Source organism: Panthera onca, chromosome B1 (assembly GCF_046562875.1).
Source record: "Panthera onca isolate mPanOnc1 chromosome B1, mPanOnc1 haplotype 2, whole genome shotgun sequence".
NCBI lineage: Eukaryota > Metazoa > Chordata > Mammalia > Carnivora > Felidae > Panthera > Panthera onca.
The window spans coordinates 37279378-37288870 of NC_138342.1; the positions used below are offsets into that span (position 1 = coordinate 37279378).

General features: G+C 38.8%; 2 pseudogenes; one reads left to right on the plus strand and one right to left on the minus strand.

The window, feature by feature from the left end:
* Window positions 1-849: 849 nt before the first annotated feature.
* LOC132692564 (calmodulin-1 pseudogene) lies at window positions 850-1938 on the minus strand (annotated as a pseudogene).
* Window positions 1939-3065: 1127 nt separating this feature from the next.
* LOC132693116 (small ribosomal subunit protein uS2 pseudogene) lies at window positions 3066-7624 on the plus strand (annotated as a pseudogene).
* Window positions 7625-9493: the final 1869 nt, after the last annotated feature.

A 9493-nucleotide genomic window follows, 5' to 3' on the forward strand; every position in this document is an offset into this window, starting at 1 on the left:
CTCACAGTAAATAAATAAATTTTAATAAAAACTAAATAAATTAAAAAAAATCAAGACCCAACTAATTTGCCTAAAAGAAAGTTACTTTGAATATAATGACACAGATAGGTTTAAAAAAGAGACAGAAAAAGTTACACCATGCTAATACTAATCAAAAGAAAGCTGATTTACATCAGAGAAGATTTCAGAGCAAGAATATTATAGGGATAAAGAGATTAATTTCATAATAATGATGAACAGATCAATTCTTTAAGATGTAACAATTCTAAGCATTTCTGCACGTAACATCAGAGCTTCTAAATATATGATGCAAAAACTGATGTAACTGTAAAGAGAAATATACAAATCCACAACTATAGTTGACAATTTCAACATACACCTTTCTGTAATTGATAAACAGGTCAGCAGAGTATTAGTAACAACAGAGAAGCTTTGAGTAACACTTTTTTTTTTTTTAAGTTAATGGTCTTTTTATTGGAAAAAAAGACTAGCATTTACAACTTGGAACGGACGTTAACTTGTAATTTCTTGAACAGCAATGTGGATGGTTGTGTTGAAGAGTCCACAGTCACAGCCTACCTCTGCTGGCTCCAAGTCAGGTTCAGGAGGTTTTAAAAACAGAGAGTCCAAAGATGCTCCCTTGGCAAAGGTTTCTTTTTAAAAATTTGTGTGAATGGTGACAGCCCGACACCCATCTCGCTCTTCGGTACAATGCGGACAACGCTAAACCAACACGCACAGGATGCCCCCAGGATGTGTCACTGTCACCACGGGTGGGGGCGCACGGAAGTACAGGGGGCCGTCCTGCTCTGTGGGGCTGCGTCTAGACGGTCTTATCTATCCTTCACCCATTTTTCTGCACAGCATCCTGAGGTAAACCAATTTTAAAGGTTTGTTTTCAGTAAACCCGCTATGACAATTTATACTAACAAATTGAACTAGAACCCATTTGAAACAAGTTTTTTTTTGTTTTTTCATTTTTCGTTTTTAATACAAAGGCCTGACTATGCTCAATCGTCAAGCTGCGTGCATGAAAAACTAGCCAGCCCAAACAGTGTATATAATCATTAGCAAAAGGAACTGCAAGGAGTCCACTAAGTGCTTCTTTATCGTTAAGGTAGTACAAGTATTTATATCGTAAAACTGATGTGTAGCGCTTCATCTTCAGGGGACAGGACCACCAAGCAATACATGCAGATTTTGTGTGTGTGGACAGAAGGTACTTTTGACATTCAGTTTTGCTATATAGAAACAGAATGAGTAAATGCCCTTTTTCTTTTTTTTCTTTCTTTCTTTTTTTTTTTTTTTTTTGCAAGAGGTAAGTAAAAGATTCAATTTGATTCTTCTAGAGGTGGGGGGGGAAGGAGTTGAAAGTAGGTCTTCACTTTCCGGTCATCATCTGTACGAATTCTTCATAGTTGACTTGCCCATCTCCATCGATATCTGCTTCTCTGATGATTTCATCTACTTCTTCATCTGTTAGTTTTTCTCCTAAGTTTGTCATGACGTGACGTAGTTCTGCCGCACTGATGTAACCATTGCCATCCTTGTCAAAGACTCGGAATGCCTCGCGAATTTCTTCTTCACTGTCTGTATCTTTCATTTTTCTAGCCATCATAGTCAAAACTTCTGGGAACTCAATGGTGCCATTACCGTCGGCATCCACCTCGTTGATCACATCCTGCAATTCGGCTTCTGCTGGGCTCTGACCCAGTGACCTCATTGACGGTTCCAAGTTCCTTTGTTGTGATGGTACCATCGTCATCTTCGTCAAATAGGGAGAAAGCTTCCTTGAACTCAGCAATCTGCTCTTGGGTCAGCTGATCAGCCATGGTGCGAGCGAAGGGAGGAAGAGCAGAGGGAGTGAGGGTGGCTGCACCAGCGCAGAGGCTGTGACGGCGGGGGTGCCTCCGCTGCTGCTGCCGCTGCCACCGCCCGACTCGAGTAACACTTTTAATCACCCTAATCTAATTGACACTACAGAACACTCTGCCCAGTAATAACAAAACATATATTATTTTCAAAAGCATTTACCAAGCAAGATAGATCAGATACTGAAAAGGAGAAACAATAAAAATCAAAGTGAAAATCAATGAAACAGAAAACAAAGAAGAAATTGAGAAAAATAAATAAAATCAAAAAATGGGGGAAAGGTAATAAACTTGGAAAAATCTAGATTAATCAGGGGAAAAAATGAACTGCAAAGATATCAATTACCAATATCTGACATGAGAGAAACGACATCCTTACTCTACAAATATTCAAGGTTAGTAAGAGAATATTCTGAAAATTATGCCAATAAATTTAATTCATATGAAATGGAAAAATTCTTTGAAAGACAAACTATCAAAGCTCACTCAAGAAAACAAAATGAGATAATCAGAATAGGTCTATATCTATTAAAGAATTTGACTTTGTACTTAAAAATCTTTCCACAAAGGAAATTTCAGCGAATTGCTTCACCTGTGAATTTTGATCCAAGGAAGAAATATCTATTCTTGAAAAAAATCTAGGAATTATTTTAAACTATTTTAAAGTTATTTTAAATGATTTTTAAAATTTTTTAATTTGTGTTGAATATTATATTAAATAATTAAACATTGCGATCAAGGAGGACTGCTCCCAGGATTATAAAGTCAGTTCAATATTTGAAAATCAATCAAGGTAATTCACTGAGGTGGCTTTGTCATGTCAAACTGTCTAGGCTGAAATAAAGTTGACCCTTGAACAACCTGAGAACTGAGCAGCGACCACGCTTAACCTGGGGACTGGGCAGTGACCACGCTCCCCAAATGTAAGTACTAATAGCCTACTCTTGCTTGGAAGTCTTGCCAATAACATAAACTGTCAACACATATTTTGTATGTTCTATGTATTACATACTATATTCTCACCATAAAGTAAGCTAAAGAAAATGTTATTCAGAAAACCATAAGGAAGAGAAAATACATTTACAGTTCTATATGAATATTTATTGAAAAGCATCCGAGAATCACCCCCCCAACCCCCCACTACCAACCACCACCACCATTGGGGCAAGTGGTAACAGCAGTCTTGGTCCCAGCATGGTGATGTGCTGCAGCCTGGTGGCAGCACTGCCCGGAGGCACACTACAGCTGCCCTATCAACCTAGAAGTGTACCGCCTGCCCATGGCCATCAGGAGCTACAGCCACACATGAGTGAGCCAGCCTCCAGAGGTCGTGAGGCTAGGGAAACCCCTTGGGGATAAGGGAAGAGGGGTAAAGGAGTACCAATAGTACATGGCTCCCTCCACCTGGTACTGGGCCCTTGAGGGCTGCTAATGGCCTGATTGGGCCTCCCCAGTATTCAGAGGTCAGCAGACTCTCTGTGCCAGTCACCTTCGATTTGGTCCCAGGGAGACTGGGGTAGGCAAGTGCAAATAAATGCCTTGTGGCTATCATTGTCAACTCAAAAAAAAAAAAAAAATGCCTCATCATCAGGGAAATACAAATAAAATCCACAAAGAGATACCACCCCACACTTTTCAGAAAGGCTAAAATTAACAACTCAGGAAACACCAGATGTTGGGAGGGATGAGGAGAAAGGGGACAACTTTTGTACTGCTGGAGGGAATGCAAACTGGTGCAGCCAATCTGGAGAACAGTATGAAGGTTCCTCAAAAGATTAAAAATGGACCTACCCTACAACCCAGCAATTGCACAACTAGGTATTTATCCAAAGGATACAAAACTGCTGATTCAAATGGGCACATGTACCCCAATGTTTATAGCAGCACTATCAACAACAGCCAAATTATGGAAAGAGCCCAAATGTCTATCAACTGATGAATGCATAAAGAATATATGGTATATAGGGGTGCCTGAATGGCTCAGTCAATTAAGCATCTGTCTTTGGCTCAGGTCATGATCTCATGGTTCTTGAGTTCCAGCCCCACATTGGGGTCTGTGCTGACAGCATATTCTCCCTGTCTCTCTGCCCCTCCACTGTCCATGCTCTGGACTCTCTCTCTTTTTTTCATAAATAAATAAATAAATAAATAAATAAAATTTTATTAAATTTTTTTAAATGTTTATTCATTTTTTGAGAGAGATACAGAGTGTGAACAGGGGAGGGGCAGAGAGAGAGGGAGACACAGAATCCGAAGTGGGCTCCAGGCTCTGAGCTGTCAGCACAGAGCCCGACGCAGGGCTTGAACCCACGAACCGCGAGATCATGACCTGAGCCAAAGTCGGACACTTAACCGACTGAGCCACCCAGGCGCCCCAAACAATGGACTTTTAATAACCAAAGCTGTAATACAGAGTTAGGAAAAGATTTACATTTTTAGAAATTTAAATAAATTCGTCATGACCTATTACTGTGGTTACAGGTAAGGTTACAAGTTTGGAGATATTCTTTACATTTTTCCTTATGTTTTAGTCTCCCTGAGCTAAATTTACACATTTAGTTTAATTTTTTTTTTTTTTTTATTTCAGAGGCTGGTAATGGAAGTAGTAGAAGGAAGAAGAGTCTTTCCCTAATATTTAATATCTTCTCAAGTTTGGTTTCCTTCTTCCCTAAGGTTGTCAAAATATACTAAGAATTAGAGGAAATGAATCATCACTGTCAGATAAAATGGCAACATCAGGTCTTCTTTATTAACAACAAGAATAGTAACAATATTATGTTAGTTTATTTTACAGTGAACACAGTACAGGAACATTCTCTATCATGTAATCCCTACAACAATCTTACAATGTAAACGTGTAGCAACATGCACATATTTTGCAAATGAAGCAACCAAGACCCTGTGACCTTAAATGGTTTGCCCAGGATCTTTACAATAGACCAGCATGAAATGCCCGATTGAATTTCTGGAACACTTTCCCAGGTTTTTTGATTGGTTTCTAACTCCTTTCTTATACTCCTGGGCACTGTGCTGACTTTTTGGCCCTGAAAGCACATGAGGACCACTTTCTTTAGGGGATTGTCTATATCGCTTCTAAAATGCTTCCTTCACCTGTACCAGTAGTTCAGAATCTACTTTCCCATATATGTTAAAGTCAGTTTTATGCCCCTTAAATCAACCAGTGTACATCTTTCTGTACTGAAGTCCTTCGGTTTGGTAACTTACAAACCAAAAGAACCTCAAGTCACCCCCCAAATTGGAAGACTCACTGTCACTTCCCTATCATCAAATGTTTTAGGGTCTATATTCTGTCTTACACATCTTTGTTTTTCTTTTTTTTTATTTTACAAATATTGATATAATGCTTACTGTGTGCTTAGTCGTATTCTAAAGGTTTTAACAATGTTAAATTTTTTAATCCTTATAAGCTAAGTACTGTTATTAACTTCATTTTAGAGGTAGGGGATGGAGACACACTTGCCTAAGGGCACTAAATTAGTAAGTAGCAGAGTTTTGCATAGTAACAGTTATACACAACAGAATCCCAACAGTGCCATAAAACCAACTGGCAAATTCTACAGTGTAGACTGAAATTTGAACAGTCTCAGAGAACTCTACAATAAGTCTATAAGCTCTAACATTGAAATCAAGAAATAACTGGGGCGTCTGGGTGGCTCAGTCGGTTAAGTGGCCGACTTCGGCTCAGGTCATGATCTCGTGGTCTGTGAGTTCAAGCCCCGCGTCGGGCTCTGTGCTGATGGCTCAGAGCCTGGAGCCTGTTTCAGATTCTGTGTCTCCCTCTCTCTGTGACCCTCCCCCATTCATGCTCTGTCTCTCTCTGTCTCAAAAATAAATAAATGTTAAAAAAATTTAAAAAAAAAGAAATCAAGAAATAACTGTGACTGAGGTGCCTGGGTGGCTCAGTCAGTTAAGTGACTCTTGATCTCAGCTCAGGTCTTGATATCAGAGTCATGAGTTGGAGCCTCATGTTGGGCTCCACACCCTCGCTCAATATGGAGTCTAATTAAACACACACACACACACAAACACAGAGAGAGAGAGAGAGAGAGAGAGAGAGAGAGAGAGAGAGAAATAATTGTAACCAATATGGGTAAAAATGTCTGCATGATAGATTTAAGGGCAGGGTAGGAATAGTTCAACCAAAAAGGAGGAGGAACTAGATTCATAATGTTACCTGATGCACTCCTGACTAGGTTTCACTTGTGTGTGCGTGTGTGTGTGTGTGTGTGTGTGTGTTTATATATACATATAATATGTTAATTAAACTAAAAATGGAAAAATTATTGCTGTCAAATAACTATGGAGCATTTTTTTTGAGAGAACTGATTTTCTTGCTATTAATCTTTCTGTGGTCTTAATGCCCAGAGTTAAAATAATTCCCTCAGGTATTATTAGGGAGAATGTTGATCCATCAGGGAGATCTAAATCACATTTTCAGTCATCCTGAAAGGGAAGATAAAGTAACCCTCTAGTCTTGTTTAAAGCACATATTACCTTTAAACACTACCACAAAATAAAAAATAAATAAATAAATAAATAAATGAATAAACAAACAAACAAACAAATAAATTTTACATTGATAGGTTGTCTCTACTCTTTCAAATAATTAGTTGCTGTGGAACTATCTCAAAGTCTATTAAAAATAAAACAATAGTATTTACCAATTTTAGCACTTAATTTGTGCCAGGCCCTTTTCTAAGAGCTTTATATGATTACCTCACTTAATTCCTGTAACAGCCTTACGAAGTAAGTACCATTATTTCCATTTTATATATAAAAGAATTAAAACAGAATTTACACCTTCTGTGTTACCCAAGGAGGGGTCCGTGTAGTGTTTTGCGTTCATGTCATAATTTAAAGGGAAACTTTTACAATGTCTGGAGCCCCTCCTACAAATGAAGGATGTCCTCAAATTCTTTGCAGCAGGAACCCACTTAGGTGACACCAACCTTGACTTCCAAATGGAACAGTACATCTACAAAAGGAAAAGTGATGGCATCTATGTCATAAATCTGAAGAGAACCTGGGAGAAGCTTCTGATGGTAGCTTGTGCCATCATCACCATTGAAAACCCAGCTGATGTCAGTGCCATATGATCCAGGAATGCTGGCCAGTGAACTGTGCTGAAGTTTGCTGCTGCTCCTGGAGCCACTCCTATTGCTGGTCACTTCACTCCTGGAACCTTCACTAACCAGATCCAGGAAGCCTTCAAGGGAAGAGATTTCTGATGGTTACTTATCCCAGAGCTGACCACAAGCCTCTTGCAAATGTCCTATGTTCACCTGCTTACCATCGCTCTGTATAACACAGACTCTCCTCTGTGTTATATGGACATTGCCATCCCTTGCAACAAGAGTGTGTCTGATGTGGTGGGTGCTTGCCTGGGAAGTTCTGCACATATGTGGTACCGTTTCCTGTGAATGCCCATGGGTGGTCATGCCTGTTCTCTACTTCTACAGAGATCCTGAAGAGGTTGAAAAGGACGAGCAGGCTGCTACTGAAAAGGCTGTGACCAAGGAAGACTTTCAGGGTGAATGGACTGTTCCAGCTCCTGAGTTCACTGTTACTCATCCTGAAGTCGCAGACTGGTCTAAAGGCATGGAGGTGCACTCTGGGCCTATTCAGCAGTTCCCCACTGAAGGCTAGAGCACTCAGCCTACCACTGAAGACTGTCTACAGCTCTGCCTGCTCAGGCCACCGAATGGGCTGGAACAACCACTGAGTGGTCTTAAGCTGCTACTCCACAAAGGCAAACAAAATGGAAATAAGGTTGATGGAAAATAGTTTCTAAATAAATAAATAAATAAATAAATAAACAAATAACAGAGTTTACCTAATTGGCCCAAGGTCATTTAGCGAGTAAAAGAAATAGATTTAAATCCAAAAAGTCTGACTTCAAAACTTTTGCTACTAACCACTAATGATAGAAAAAGATGTTAATAATATGATTACAGCTGATGAATTTGGCATCCAGAATCCTTGCCCATATTCCTATTTTAATTTCTCAAAAGTCCCTGGAAAATTAGTGAATATCAACCACAATCAGGAAACCAAAGTGTGGTGTCTCCCAAATACTCAGAAAAAAGGAAGACTATCATATAAATACTCTACTAATTATAATAACACAATGCTACCTGAAATTGAATGTCTATGGAAGGCATTTTAAGACTGTTACCTCATGGCTTGTGATCACTGCCCAAGAAAAAGATAAGGTCTTCTGCTGAATTCTAAGAACTTAACAATAGACTAAATTTTTGACCAACAATTCCATGTTATCAATTTTATGTGTTTCAAGACTCTTAATGGAGGAACTAAGATTGTGATGATGTATTTATGCCTAGTTTGCAATTAGTTCTGAAATATCCTCTTTGCTTAGCATAAATTTGATATTTTAACTCTCTCCTCCTCACATATTATATAAGACCCATAAAAATTAGTAGAAACTATTTATTTAGCCTTATTATGTACCAGACACAGTCCTAAGCACTTTATGTATTTTAACTCTTTTAATTCATACATCAGACATTAAATAAGTAGTGTTATAACCACCATTTTATACATAAAGAAACTGTGGCACACAAAGCTTATCTTCAAGGTCACTTACTACTGCAAATGGTAGAGACCAGATCTAAAGAAGGTAGTCTGGGCAAAAAGATGATGTTCATAACCATGATGTTGTATGATAATGAGATGATCCACCTATCCTAAAATACCATTAGTGCCACAGAGCTATGGTCCTCTCTTGGGGAACTCATTGCCAGATATTCGCTAAGCATTTATTGAGTTCCAGTTTTCCTAGTTACCATTCAAAGTCTGTACCAACAGTGATTTTACAAAGCGAGAACCATATTTCATTCTTTCTCATTGCCACGTAGTATTCCACTGTGTATATAAACCACAATTTCTTTATCCATTAATCAGTTGATGGACATTTAGGCTCTTTCCATAATTTGGCTATTGTTGAAAGTGCTGCTATAAACATTAGGGTACAAGTGCCCCTATGCATCAGCACTCCTGTATCCCTTGGGTAAATTCCTAGCAGTGCTACTGCTGGGTCATAGGGTAGGTCTATTTTTAATTTTTTGAGGAACCTCCACACTGTTTTCCAGAGAGGCTGCACCAGTTTGCATTCCCACCAACAGTGCAAGAGGGTTCCCATTTCTACAAATCCTCTCCAGCATCTATAGTCTCTTGATTTGTTCATCTTAGCCACTCTGACTGGCGTGAGGTGGTATCTGAGTGTGGTTTTGATTTGTATTTCCCTGATGAGGAGTGACGTTGAGCATCATTTCATGTGCTTGTTGGCCATCTGGATGTCTTCTTTAAGGAAGTGTCTATTCATGTTTTCTGCCAATTTGACAATAAATTTCATATAAAAAAAAGTGAGAACCCATTACCTTTAGATTTAACTCAAGAAAAAATTAGTGGTTTAATACTGCTTTAAAAATATGAATCATTTTAATCATTACCTTGGCTGTATACATCGACTTGATAACTGAACCAGTTTAATGAAGGAACTATTTACAGAATTGTGGGGAGGGTTAAAGGAACCAACCAGGGAAGGAGAAGCATTAGGAGTCCAAGAGCCAGAAGCTGTTCCC